This window comes from Mesoplodon mirus (assembly GCF_964341445.2).
Source record: "Mesoplodon mirus genome assembly, chromosome: 1".
NCBI classification, from domain to species: Eukaryota; Metazoa; Chordata; class Mammalia; order Artiodactyla; family Ziphiidae; genus Mesoplodon; species Mesoplodon mirus.
In genome coordinates, this window is record NC_138976.1 from 55,335,393 (window position 1) to 55,349,560 (window position 14,168).

Genomic DNA, 14,168 nt, shown 5'->3' on the forward strand with positions numbered 1-14,168 from the left:
TGCCTCCTCATTCCATGGTTTCTTTGTGTTTCTGACTGAGCCTCAAGCTGGTAACCTGAGGTCACCCTAGAGGATGATTTGAGCTTTTCCCCACATCAGGTGTATCTGACACAAGAATTATGTAACAACTTAGAAATGCATCTAAATTATGCTTTGTAGTTTTAAAATCGGCTTAACCAAATTCATCTTTTCCATACTCAGATATTCATTTCCGTTTTTTCAGCTGAGAATTCCCTAACTAAAAATATTAACTTCACTCCAAAAGGCATTTTGTAAGGAGTGTTTTTGTTTTGTAAAGCTTTTGATTCCTAATTCTTATTTGGGGTTTGATATCAGAGCTACCATCTAGGGGCGACTGATATGTAAGCCAGTGATTTTGTCACAACAGCTACCTACTGCAAATGAACAAGGAACATGGCACCACAGGACAGAGAGAGAAATGACTTACTCTTCCTACAGGGGATGGGTGAGGGGGGCCATAAGGAAGTGAGGCTTCACCAGAGAGAACACATTTTAGCTAGACCATGGTATATGAACCATTCCTCAGGAGGAAAAGAAGGAAAAGCCATTCTAGGCCCAGGATAGAACATGTGTAAATGCTAAGACTGTAAAAAGGGTGTTGAGTTGAGAGGCCTGCAAGTATATAGGTGGATTGTAGGTGCTTTTGTGTAATGGCAGGTGAATCTGGAAGTAGAAATAAGAGTCATATTTGAAGGAACTTTTGTGTCATGTTGAGGAGCTTGAAACTCACCCTGTAAGTGAGGGGGAGCTACTGAAGGGTATTAAGCAGGAAAGTAACAATTCAGTTTGATTGCTGAGTGATCATTCTATGCAATAAATACAAAGATTGGACTTGGGATGGCCTATAACTTAGGGCAAACAGGTCTACGAGGAGGTTATTGCACACAGATCCCCATTAAAGCAACTGTCACATAGATTTTTTTTTTTTCTGTGGTACGCGGGCCTCTCACTGTTGTGGCTTCTCCCGTCGCGGAGCACAGGCTCTGGACGCGCAGGCCCAGTGGCCACGGCTCACGGGCCCAGCCGCTCCACGGCATGTGGGATCTTCCCAGACCGGGGCACGAACCTGTGTCCCCTGCATCGGCAGGCGGACTCCCAACCACTGCGCCACCAGGGAAGCCCCACATAGATGTTTTGAGCTCTCATAAGTAAAATTATCATCCACTGTTTCCCTTTCTGCTTTGACTACCAAGAAGTTCAAAGCCACATTTAATCCTCATTCACAGTAACTGTATTAGCCCTTTGAATCAGCCTATTTTGGTGTACCTCCATTTCATGGTATATTAGTTTTCTATTGCTGCTATAACAGATTACAACCTATTTAGAAGCTTAAAACAACATAAATTTATCTCAGTTTCCATGTATCAGAAGTCTGTCACAGTCTCCGTGTATCAGAAGTATGACACAGTCTCAATGGGCTAAAATCAAGGTATTGCAGGGTTATGTTCCTCATTAGAGACTGGAGAATAAGCTACTTCCAAACTCATTCAGGTTGTTGGAAGAATTCAGTTCCATGCAATAGTAGAACTGAGGTCTCAGGTTTTTGGGGGTTTTTTTGCTAACTGTCAGCCAGGGGCTGTTCTCAACTTCTAGAACCTACCTGCATTCCTTGACTTGTGGTCGCCTTCCTCCGTCTTCAAAGCCATCAACAGCTTCTCTGACCTCCCCTCCTGCCGCTTCTCTCTAACTGATCCTTCTACACTCCTCCTCTGGTTTTAAGGGCTCACATGATCACATTGGGCCCACCTGGACAACCCAGGATCATCTCCCTATATAAAGGTCACCTGATTAGAAACCTTAACTCCAGCCTCAAAGTCTCCTCACAGCATACTTAATTAGTGTTTAATTAAATGCCAGGTGATGGGAATCATTAGAATTTTGCCCACCAAACATGGTTTTAACTTTCAATTTCCATTTTAACAGTTTTAGTGACAGGCATCATGAATCCTTTTTAGAAAGGAATATATTTTTATTCTCCTTTATTATGTTTACTGTTTTGGACATAAAAGTAAATATTGTTACTGTAGAAAATTTGGAAAATGAAAATGGGAAAAACAATTATAACCAGCTGTAATCCCATCACTCACATAGAGCCATGACTAGTATTTATATTTTTCTTTCAGTCATTTTCTCTGCATATATTCATAAAAGTTGAAGTTCAAACTGTATATGCATTATTATAATCTACTTCTTAAATTAATGTCAGGTTGAGAGCAATTTCTGGTATTTAATATTTATATAATTGCCACACAATATTACAGTGCATGAATGTACTGTACTTTACCCTATTTAAAACTGCATGGGAAGGGTTTCCCTGGTGGCGCAGTGGTTGAGAGTCCGCCTGCCGATGCAAGGGACTCGGGTTTGTGCCCTGGTCCGGCAGGATACCACATGCCGCGGAGCGGCTGGGACCGTGAGCCATGGCTGCTGAGCCTGCGCGTCCAGAGCCTGTGCTCTGCAATGGGAGAGGCCACAACAGTGAGAGGCCCGCATACCGCAAAAAAACAAAAAACAAAACTGCGTGGGATGTTGCAAATTTTTCATTATAAATAACATGGAATTACACATTTTTACATCATTGGCATTTTGGATTTCTTTCTGGATATATACCTAGGTGTTGAGTTGGGGTATTATGTCAGTTTTTTAAAAAAACATTTCTTATATTCTAAAATGTATTTCCAAACTAGTAAGTTTTTAAAATATGAAGTCAGAAGAAGCATCTGGTTATGACTACAAGTGTCTTTCATTTAGAACTCCATTGCAAATATGCAAAAATATTTCTGCAGAGTTGTATTTTCCCAGAGTATGGTTCCCATTTCTGAATACATTGTAGCCTACTATAATAAACCTCAATACACAAAAATCAGTAAAGGGTGTGGTAGTCATTAGTGCTGCTCATCAAATATTTCCTGCTCTCTTTACAGGCATATTGTAAGAATGTACGTCTCTGCTTCCTTGGAGTTTGATGCAGCTGTGCTGTTTGCTTTGGCCAAGGAAATGTAACTGAACATGTGTGTGTCGCCAGTCAGTGAAAGCACAGGGGCCCGTATGTGATTAGTCATGCATTCTCTCCCTCTGCCTTCAGACGGGCAATGTTTCAGAGTGTGGTTACTCTACCAGCTTAGATTCTGGAGTTAAAATGAAGCAGAGCAGATCCCCCAGGATAGACATAGTGTGAATGAGAAATGAACCTTTCTTTTTTAAGTCACTTAAGATTTTAGGATTATTTGTTACACAGTATAATCTCTCCCATTTTGCGTAGATTGGATACAGATCCTAACCAATGGAAGTTAGTACAGAGAAGTCGGTTCCTACCATAACAAAAATGTAGCATTGATAAAGAAACTGTGGTGAGAATACTGTCCATGGCACTGGAAGAATGGTAACCCATGTTATGGAGGAGGAGAGTATTTGGTAAAATGTCATGTGCTATAACTCTGAAGGCATATTATACATCTAATAATCGTGGAGAACTAGGGGAGCAAGTTGGAAAACAAAGCATTAGTAACATGTTTTGGCTGCTATTGGCTCTATATGACAAAGTATTATAGTGCAGAGAAGCTGAAGAAAGAACTAATTGGTTTACAAGTCATAATAAAAAGGAAATAGAAAATTCTCAAATTCAGGGGTTTGTAGTGTTAGAAGAAATGATACTTTTCATACTTAAACAGTAAAATATGTAATTGAGAAATGGTTTTTGAGCAACAAAGCCTGATTAAAACTCAGCCTTGCAGCTAACACTAAATTAAGGTTATGGAAACAGTGTTAAAAGCTACTGTTGAAAGCTCTGAACAGACTCAAGATGTGTACTGGTTTCCTGTTGCTTCTGTAACAAATTACTGCAAACTTGTTGGCTTTAAATAATGTATATTTACTCTTATAGTTCTGATAGTCTTAAATGGGTCTTTCTGGGCTAAAATCCAGGTGTTTCTGGAGGCTCTAGGGGGTAATCCATTTTCTTGCCTTTTCCAGCTTCTAAAGGCTGCCCACATTTCTTGGCTTATGGCCTCCTTCCATTCCCAAAGCCAGGAATGGCCCAATCTTTCTAATATTGCATCACTCTAACTCTGACACTGACTACTTCTGCTTCTCACTTCTGCTTTTAAGGACTCTTGTGATTACCTTGGGCCCACCTGGATAATTTAGGATTCCCTCCCTGTTTCTTAAGGTCAGCTGATTCGCAAACTTAATCCATCTGTAACGTTAATTCCCCTTTACAACATAATATAGCATATTTGCAAGTAGGGATTAGGATGTGGACATCTTTCGGGGAACATTATTATACACACAGTAAGACCTAGAAAATGCTTTAAAATCACAAAATTGTTTAGGGAAAACAGATGAAAAGTGTGGTTCTGGACATGTGATAGACACAAGATACCCATATTAAAATCAAGAGAGTAAGAACAAGAGAGAAATAGAGGGAGGCATGGGAGTGAGGAAGCAAAGACACTCAACAGATGTGAGTAATTATCTAGAAAGGAACCGTCATGCATTTTTGGTACATGAAGCTGACTGAAATCAAAGAGACAGAAATCCAGTGAAGTTTCTGAGTGAATTATATTGCCAAAAGAATCAGCCTGAACTAAAAGAAAATGTGACAGTTCATGGCTTACAATAATACTGAGGCTTCAATCATTATTGGATCAGATGTAAGGTAAGAAGTGTGCCTAACCCCCAAGGGAGGTGTATTCCCTGACACCCACTTCAAATGTGGCCAAGAAATTCATAGAAAAGGAGACTCTCCCAGAGGTCAGAGTCAAAGACCATGTAAGTAATGAGCCAAGGAGCCCTTCTTGCTCCAGGAGATGAGGCCTTGATAACATCCACCAGGTGAGGATTCTGACTTGCAATAAACCAGTGATGTATATGCCTCCCAATTGTACAGTTTCCAAATAAGAGTGTTTATTGAAATTATCTAGACGCCATTTTACCACCATCTATTGGGTGTCGGGAGGTTGGTGAGTAAGGAGGTTGATGACTTACCTTTTTAACTTACATGTCTCTGGATCATCAGGAGCCATATCTGGACCCGGTGCCAATGTCTTGCTTCATTCTTGATATAAGATTACCAGAGATTCTAGACTTGGTGCTTGATGTTATGACTGGATGGAATTTGGGTTGTCTCTCTTAGGGACCAGAGGGAAAGAGTGTATTTTACCTGGGGAAGGAGAGAGGACCAAAATTTTGATAACCAAAAGGGCAGACTGTGATAGTCATTAGTGCTGACCATTCTCCCTTCCTTCTACCCAAACAGAAGACTATCTTAGCCCTTTTTTGTTGGGTAGGACAATGAGAGTAGGTCCGGACATTGGTCCAACATTTCCAAGTCACAACACTTAAATGCTGGTGTGAGATGCTCCTGAGTTCTCTTGCCCCTGCTGGAGTGATCCTAGAAGCATGTGTGAAGATGGAGCTTCCATCAGCTTTCCAGAGCTTCCTGACCAACCCACTTTGGAAAAATAGTATGAGGAATAAATATGCTTGTTATGACTGGGGAGTTATTTGTTACTGTAGCATAAACCTGCCTGTGCTGACTGATACAGAACACAAGGACTTTTCTCTTTTTTTTTTTTTTACTGTGTAAAGGTTTATCCTGAGCTTTCTTCAAATACCCCCTAAGATATTTTAATAAGAATGCATGTACAGGCCTTCTATTTACACCTGATTTCAGGAGTACACCTATTGGAGAAAGTAATCTATATCTTTGTTGCCTTCTTCAGTTATGTAAATTTCAATAAATTTAAATAAATATTTAACAGCGAGATAGAGATAAAGAATTTGTAAGAAAATCAGATTCACTGTGTCTGGGGTAACCCTGCCCTTCATTGTATCAGTTAGGCAAGGATTTAATGAACATTGATTATTGGCTCTATTTAATTGTGAAAAGGGGGGTTAAGGCTTGGCTCTGTTAATTAAGCACTTCTGAAGGCTGGGGTAGGAGAGATGGAAAACCAACCCCATCAAGCAGTTCCAGGGTTGGGTCACAAGAGTCAGCACTTAATTATGTTACATACAGAGGGAAAATCACAAATTACCCCAAATCACAGAAACTTAAGTCTATTAACAGACCCAACATGGTGAGGTTAAAGTCAAAAATAGGGAGAGAAGTTATAAAACTTAAGTAATTGGATAATTTCAGCTAAAAAATATGGAGCAGGTGTAGCAAAAAGATGAGAAGGTACAAGATTCTTGTCATGAACAGAGCTGGGGCAAGTGGCTTCTCTGTTATTAGGTGCTAAGCACCTGGTCCAGAAGTGGGCTGGTTCAGGTAATATACAGTTTCAGACACACAGTATCCAAGCTTGGGATGTCATTAAAATAACTATGCTACTCTCTAGTAAAACAGAAAAATTTCTACAGTGATTGTTTCAGATTGTCAACTAATATCCTGAAGACTTCTATGATTTCACTAGAAAAGACTGGTATTAATCTAAAATGAAAAATTAACCACAGAGAAACTGAAAGAAGTAGAGGATTGTCAAAAAGAGGAAGGGAAAAGGAGGAGGAAGAAGAAGAAGAGGAGGAGCAGAAGAAAGGAGGAGAGATGGAAAAGGAAAAGAAATGAGTGGTAAAAAATACTAAATGAAAAGAAAAAGCTTCATTAGTTCTGGAGAGTCTAAGGACCACAATAGGCTACTGGGAGAGTCCAGAGAAAGGACCCAAATAGGACTGAGGCAACCAGAAACATAAGAGAGCTTGGGTTTGTTGGTAATGCAGGCAGTGAGATCTGGACTGGAATGGAATAACCGTATATACTTGCATCAGTGTATCCAGAGCAGAGAAAGCTCAGAAAGAAATATCTCCCAGCTGAGCCAATACCCAACTTGTCTTTTGGCTCCTATTTTTTCACAGCCAAGAAAATCTCTGGGTGCTGCTGAGCAGTCAAGCACCCCTTCCCATAGATGGGAGGAGGTTTATTATATTTGACACAAAAAGTAAACAAAGTGTTCTGAAGAAAACCTAAGAAAGTATGTTTAGTCCTTTCCAAAGGTGCCAAATCAATCTCCCCTTGAGAAAGCAAGGTAAAATTTTAAAAATAAAAACAATTCATCTTATGCTTACTTTGGGTAGGAACTTAAAAGAGTGCCTTGCTTTCCAACCAACATTTTGCCTCATCACTAAAGAGTACAGCAGTCTTAGGACTACACCTGAGGATTTATTTTAAAGCTGGCATAAAGCATTTCATTCCAAACCAATTCCATCTGAAATAAAATTCACTTGAGTTCAGAAACTGAAGAGATGCAAACACAAAGTTGGCATTCCTTTAACATTTTCAAAGATAATAAAAGTACATAAAGCGACTGCTTTAACTTAAGTAACTGTCAAAATGTTGGTGATATTGCTTTCAGCTGTTTTCCAGGAGCATATCTCTTCTGAAATATTTTTCTCAGTTAAGTTTTTCTGTTTAATAAAATATTTTAGCATTAAAAGCTCTCCAGTCATGAAGGTGTGTTCTTGGGACCATAAAGCTAATACTAAACCTCTCCTGATGACTTAAATCTTCAAAACAGAAGCCACATTTTGTCATAATTGCATTCTCACTTGCCCTATGTTCATTTTTACTTGATTCAGTTTGTGCAGTGAAAGAAGAACTGAAGTCAAAAGATGTGCCAAGTATGCTCTCTGGGAACTAGATTTATCACTATGAGCCTCAGTATAACAGAGAAGAACAAACCTGACTCCATTTTGGATCTGTTCTTTTAGCTCTAACTCTTGTGCTCTGTTACCTGTGCTTAGTCATGCTGGCTCTGCACCTTTGTAAAAGAATGTTGCCTATAGCCTGAAATATACATGATAGCCCATTCTCAAGGCTCTGACCTTTAAGTGTATAACACTTTTCTATTCATACAGAGATAAAAGTTGCAGAACAAAAAACAACAATTGTCCTGTTGGAGGTTTATAGGAACATTTTGACCAGACCTACCTACACAGCTGTAAGGACAAAGGATTTGTGCACCAAGAAGTTTGCAAAGACCAGCCACTCCCCCTCCCCTTTTAGTATAAAAGAAGCCTAAATTTTAACTTGGGTAAGATGGTTCTTTTGGACACTAGTCCACCATCTCGATCTGTTATTTCTTGCCCCATCACCTAAATTTGCTATTTCTTGCCCCAACAACTCGTCTCTCGATTTATTGGCCTGTCATGTGGAAAGCAGTACGATCTTGGACTTGGTAACATCAGTTCTTCATCAGCAAAATAGGTATAATAATACCAGTTCTAGCCCCTTCACTCAGTTGTTTAGGAAACACGATGAATCTAGCAAATTCAAATGCTCCAAAAAGAGAAAAGTACAATGGAAATTTAAGGCATGTATTATAACTGGTGTTATTATGATTTCTCTTTTAAGGTATAATTTGTGTGACTGAAACTCCAATGCAAGGGCTCATAAAAGATCTATCGCATGCTCAGGCAAGTTTGTGTGTATCTGGGAAGACTATGAGGCAGGCATCACAGGGAGCTTAAGGCTGTCCAGAGAACTAAGACCTTTAAGACACTAAGAAACTCAATTATTCATAACCAATGAGGCAAGAGAGGGTGGCTGGTGATGTAAAAGCTAGTTTGGTGGCTTTCACCGGGGAGAAAGTAGGAAAAATTGCTCTTATCATCTATCCATGCTTCTCAGACTTCAATGTGCTACATATCACCTGAGAATCACATTAAAATACATATTCTGATTTGGCAGGACTGAGGCAGAGCCCAAGAATCTGCATTTCTAGCAAGCTCTCAGATGATGCCTATACCACTGCTCCACGAACTACCTTTTGAGTGGTGAAGATCTATTCTAGACTATTCCTAAAGGAAATTTTCACCAGGATCCTAGGGAATCTAGAAGATTAAAATTTTCACTAGTCATTTTAAGGAACTGAGAGCACAATTTATGGCTACACTTCTGCAACATGTTAGAGTGGGTGGGGCATTCTCCGCCATAGCACAGGAACAGGGGATTCTGGAGGAGAAGAAATGGTTGACTTGTTAATTCCAGAAAGAGTTGACGTTGCTTGACTCCTGATATCAAGCCAGGTGATGACAAGTGGGAATTGCTTATACTGTCAGGGCAAACTATTACTACTCTGTAACATTGAAGCAGGGGACTGTCATGGCCAGTCAAGAGCAAGTGAGACTTTCCAGTGATACCTTGAGGATGGTCATGAAGAGGCATCAGCTGAGGTTCCAATGATACTGATGAAGGTCAATGAGTAAGAACGTTTCTTGGCATTATTGTGAGCCTGGTGGTCTCAGAGTGATGTCATTTGGGGAAATGTGGGTTATGTGATCATGTACATTTTATTGTTGTTACAATCATCCTTAGAATCAACATCCTTATTATAAGAGAATGATATCCCTGAGATGGTCATTGGAAATAACGCATTCCCCAAGCCAGTCCACTTCTGTGGGCAGGTGCACTTTCTCCTGTTTCTTTAGTGTGGGTGAAGCCAGAGAATTAAGTGGGGCACAATTTTTAAATATAAAAATCTTGCCTAAGTAGGAGACACAATGTCCAGCAAGTAGAATATTCAAACAGATGAGTGTGATATAGAATTTCAGCATTCTCATAGCAAGAAACAGTTGAGAGAGGGTGAAGGAGAGAGAAGAGAGAGAGGGAAACAGTGTGAGGGAGGGAGGGAGGGAGGGGGAGAGAGAGAGAGAAAGAGAGAGAGACAGAGAGACACAGAGACAGAGAGAGGGAAAGAGGTGAAGAATTCAGATGACGAAAAAATCTAAAACAGTAAGCCATGAGAATTTATCAACCTAGGTGCTTTCCTGTCACATACTTCACCTTCCCAAATGGAATATTCTGTCCTAAAGAACATGCTCTCCTTTCTGTTTCTTTGTAACCATACATTATATCCAAGTGGCTTTCTACCATGGTGTCTCAATACACCAAATTGTTAGATCATTGAAAAAAAAAGTGGAGTTATATTTTTTCACAGGAAATTATGCATAAATCTATCTATCTATATATCTAATCAGTTTGATAGTAAATTTTGCTAATGAATGTGTCCTACACTGAGCATTATTTATTCCTTTAACCAATATTTATTGACTTCTATGTATCCAGCACTGTGCTAGGCATGGGAGTTGCAGGAGTGGACATTAAAGACATTTGCCTGACATCATGAAGATTACAATACAGCAGGTATGGGGGGAAAAAAAGAAAATAAATAATAACATTATATATGCTATTATGGAAAAAAAAGGACCTGACATAGTAGCAGAAGGGTGGCTTTTAGACATGGTGGTCAGAAAAGTTCTCTCTGAGGAGGTAATGGTGACAGAGGACAGGCTAGAGAAGGAGAACAAGGAGACTTTTCTAAGAAAACAGAAGATATTTGTAGAAGCTTGAGGCAGGAGATTGGTATGTTAAAAAAAAACCAAAGCAAAGCCAATGTGGTTAGAGATACCCAGTAATATAAGCCAAGGGTATCACAGTAAAGGATATGAGGGTTTATTCATTTGCTCTTTAATGCACTGAATACTTATTTACAACCTAGTCCATCAAATACTCTGTTAGAACAAGACAAACAAGCCCCTATGCAGCTTATTTATTTATTTATTTATTTTTAGCTAATTGGGCCTCTCACTGTTGTGGCCGCTCCCGTTGTGGAGCACAGGCTCTGGACGCACAGGCTCAGCAGCCATGGCTCACGGGCCTAGCTGCTCCACGGCATGTGGGATCTTTCCGGACTGGGGCACGAACCCATGTCCCCTGCATCGGCAGGCGGACTCTCAACCACTGCGCCACCAGGGAAGCCCCCTGCTATGCAGCTTATGTGCAAGTGGGGGAGATAACCACTCATGATGTGTCATCATAAGTTGATATGGAAGAAGTACTAGAAGCCATTGGAATGTACAGGGAGTGGGGGAAGTGCTTTCCAAGATACTTCTTTTAATATAATTATCCTCATAGTATATAATTATCTTGTGGAAAAACCAGTTATTTTAACTTAAAACAATATATACATTGAAACATTAGATATTTCAAATCATTCAAAAGGTTGAAATTATGCTCCTTACTTCCAATATTTCTACTCCAACTGGGAATATGTGTGAAAAGTTTAAAGGAAAGTTAAGCTATACTGACCGATTCTTAAATTTTGCTCAGCATGAGACCTAGAAATGTCAGACATTATTTTTAATTCCCCTGTCATTTCACGACTGACCCATTCATTGCACAGTTTACATTTTATGTGCAAATTATCCCACGTGCAACAACAGATTATAAGCCTATCGAGGGCAAGGATTCAGGATTCTCACCTTCCAAATGACTCAAGACAATGTTTTGAATAAATTAAGGTCCAGGTAATTTGATTCATTCAGATTTAAAAAATATTTCAAAATATCTCCAAGGTCCTGATAGATCATAACGTGTGATTAACTTGAAAGAACTTTCACTACTTTCTTTTCAAGTTAGGGATTCAGACCCCAGCTATGTTTCAGAGAGAAAGTGACTGCCTAACCACCCACCCTCTGCCTGAGCCTATGGAGGAATGAAAGCCAAAGAGTGAAGCTTCCTCCACCAGAAAATCTAATACTAAATCACGCTTCTTTCCATCACCAATGACTTCAGTCATTTTATTCATGCTAATACAATTAAGTAGAGACTCTTCAACACCACTTGGCACATAAATTATATGATTCCTGTTACAAATCAAATCCATATATGGAGAATGTTTTTGGGCAAACCTATTTTGAGGACACATTTTGATTGTTAATAATTTTATCAAACAATTTTACCCTTGTATCTGAAGTTTTTTTTTTTTTTGCTGTACACGGGCCTCTCACTGTTGTGGCCTCTCCCATTGCGGAGCACAGGCTCCGGACGCACAGGCTCAGCGGCTATGGCTCACGGGCTACCCGCTCTGCGGCATGTGGGATCTTCCCAGACCGGGGCACGAACCCATGTCCCCTGCATGGGCAGGCGGACTCTCAACCACTGCGCCACCAGGGAAGCCCTATCTGAAGATTTTTTTAAGGAATCTAAGTCCAAGGATGATTTTTGTTTTCCTCTAAACTTTGGTCAGAGTAATTCATACATACATGAAGGCAGGAATATTCCTGTATTATTACAAGCAGCATGAACACTCAGTTTGGACTTTGACTGGTCTGAATAAGATAAATAATATCCTTCATCTTTTGAACTTATATTTTTACTAAATATTGTAACTTTTTGCTCAAGCAATTGCATCTTAAAATTTCCATGTAGCCACAGGCAAACTCCTTAGCAAGGTTAAAACGTCTTACATTTTACAAGAAATTTATTTTTTTTAAGTAAGAAATGCGCATGCAAATTGGGGACACTATATATTGACTCTGCTTTTTAGGACATCAAGCAAAGTGAACAACTTTTGGCAAGTATTCTGGGATTTTGATACTACTCATTTGAATTTTGCCATTTTTACCATAGGTCCTAAGACTCCCACAATTCCATAATTGCTGCAGAAACCAAGACTATGGGAAATCAAAGGGCTGTATGATGGCTGTCCTCTCCCCCCGCCCCACCACCCAGCCATTTGAGTTTGCAAAGTCTATTCTTACGCTCAGGGCTAGCAAGTTTAATTTGTCAACTGAGGCAGTCTCAGGTCAGAAGTCATGCTCCAATTGGAGAAGCAATCACTCTGAAACCGTCCTAGCTGAGCAGATAGATCATGTTCCAAAAAGAACTTCAATATTAACCCCTTAGCTCCAGCCCTGGAGTCATCTGCAGAAACTTCCTTGGTCCCCCTTCATTCACTCAATAATTATTTAATGAGCATCTATGATGTGCCAAAGAGTGTATATAGAACACACAGATGAAAATTGATGACTCCTTCTCCCAAGAGGCATGTACTCCAATGGAAAACAATGGTCTATTAATTAATTATTTCATCAATTCAACAAATATTGATTAAAAACTTATTATTTACCAGGCTTGATTCTAGACCCTGAAAATACAGCAATGAATAAGACTGTCAAAGCCTCTCAGGAAGTTTACTTGTTAATCAAGGTGGACATAGATGGTAAACAAATAAATGAAGTACAAACTCAGATGTAGAAAAGCGCCATGAGGAAAATAAGAAAGAATGATGTGATGGTGAATGTGGATGGTGTTGCCACTTTAGATTTTAAAAGGGAAGACATCTCTGAATCAGTGATAAGTGAGCTGATACCTACTGAAAATGAAGTCAATCTAAAATCCTAGGGTAGAGAGTTCTTGAAAGCAGGTGGACAAAAGAGGGTAGAGTGAAAGAGGAGAAGATATCAATGAGGGGGGACAACATATACAATGAAATGAATATGTAAAATAATAAGACATGTTCTGGGAACCACCAGTAGGTATTGCAAGCCAACAATTAAATGTTGAGCCTTGAATGCCGGGCAAAGAGTTTAGATGGTAGGTGATGGGGAGCCCCTGACTCAAGGGATTTTATGATGGTCCTCTTTCATGCCTTGTCAGCCTGTTCCCTAGTTTTCTGAGATGGCTATAGGTAGGTTGACCATATACACATTTCAATTCCTCATGCTAATCCCCCATATGCTTTCTTCCCTACTATCATATCACACACTTATTTTCAAATTAGCACTTTTGCACTAAATTGTAACTATCTGCTTCTGTATTTATTTTCTTCACTTATTTCCTTGAGGTTAGGGACAATGACTATTTAATTCTGCATCCCCAATATCTGGCACAGCATTAAACACAATATAAGCTCAGCAAATATTTAATAGGAGGGGGATAGAAGAATGGGTGGGTTGCTCAAAGTTCATAAAATCTTTCAATTAGTCTCCAGGGATGAAATCAAGATTTTAGCACTATAGCATGGGCAAATAGCATTAAGATGGCTCTGATATTATACTGAGAGTTTCCAATGTTTTTTAAGTCCACAGGCTTAGGATTAATTGCTCAGCCCCACCCAGCATTGTGATATTGCCCACGTTCCAAGCTTCCTCACTAGCTTTTTTTTTTTTAACATCTTTATTGGAGTATAATTGCTTTACAATGGTGTGTTAGTTTCTGCTTTATAACAAAGTGAATCAGCTATACATATACATACATCCCTGTATCTCCTCCCTCTTGCATCTCCCTCCCTCCTCACTAGCTTTTGACCAATCTCACTGTTGGTTTTCTCTTGCCTGACCATCAGCTCCCTCTAGAGGAAAGTCTG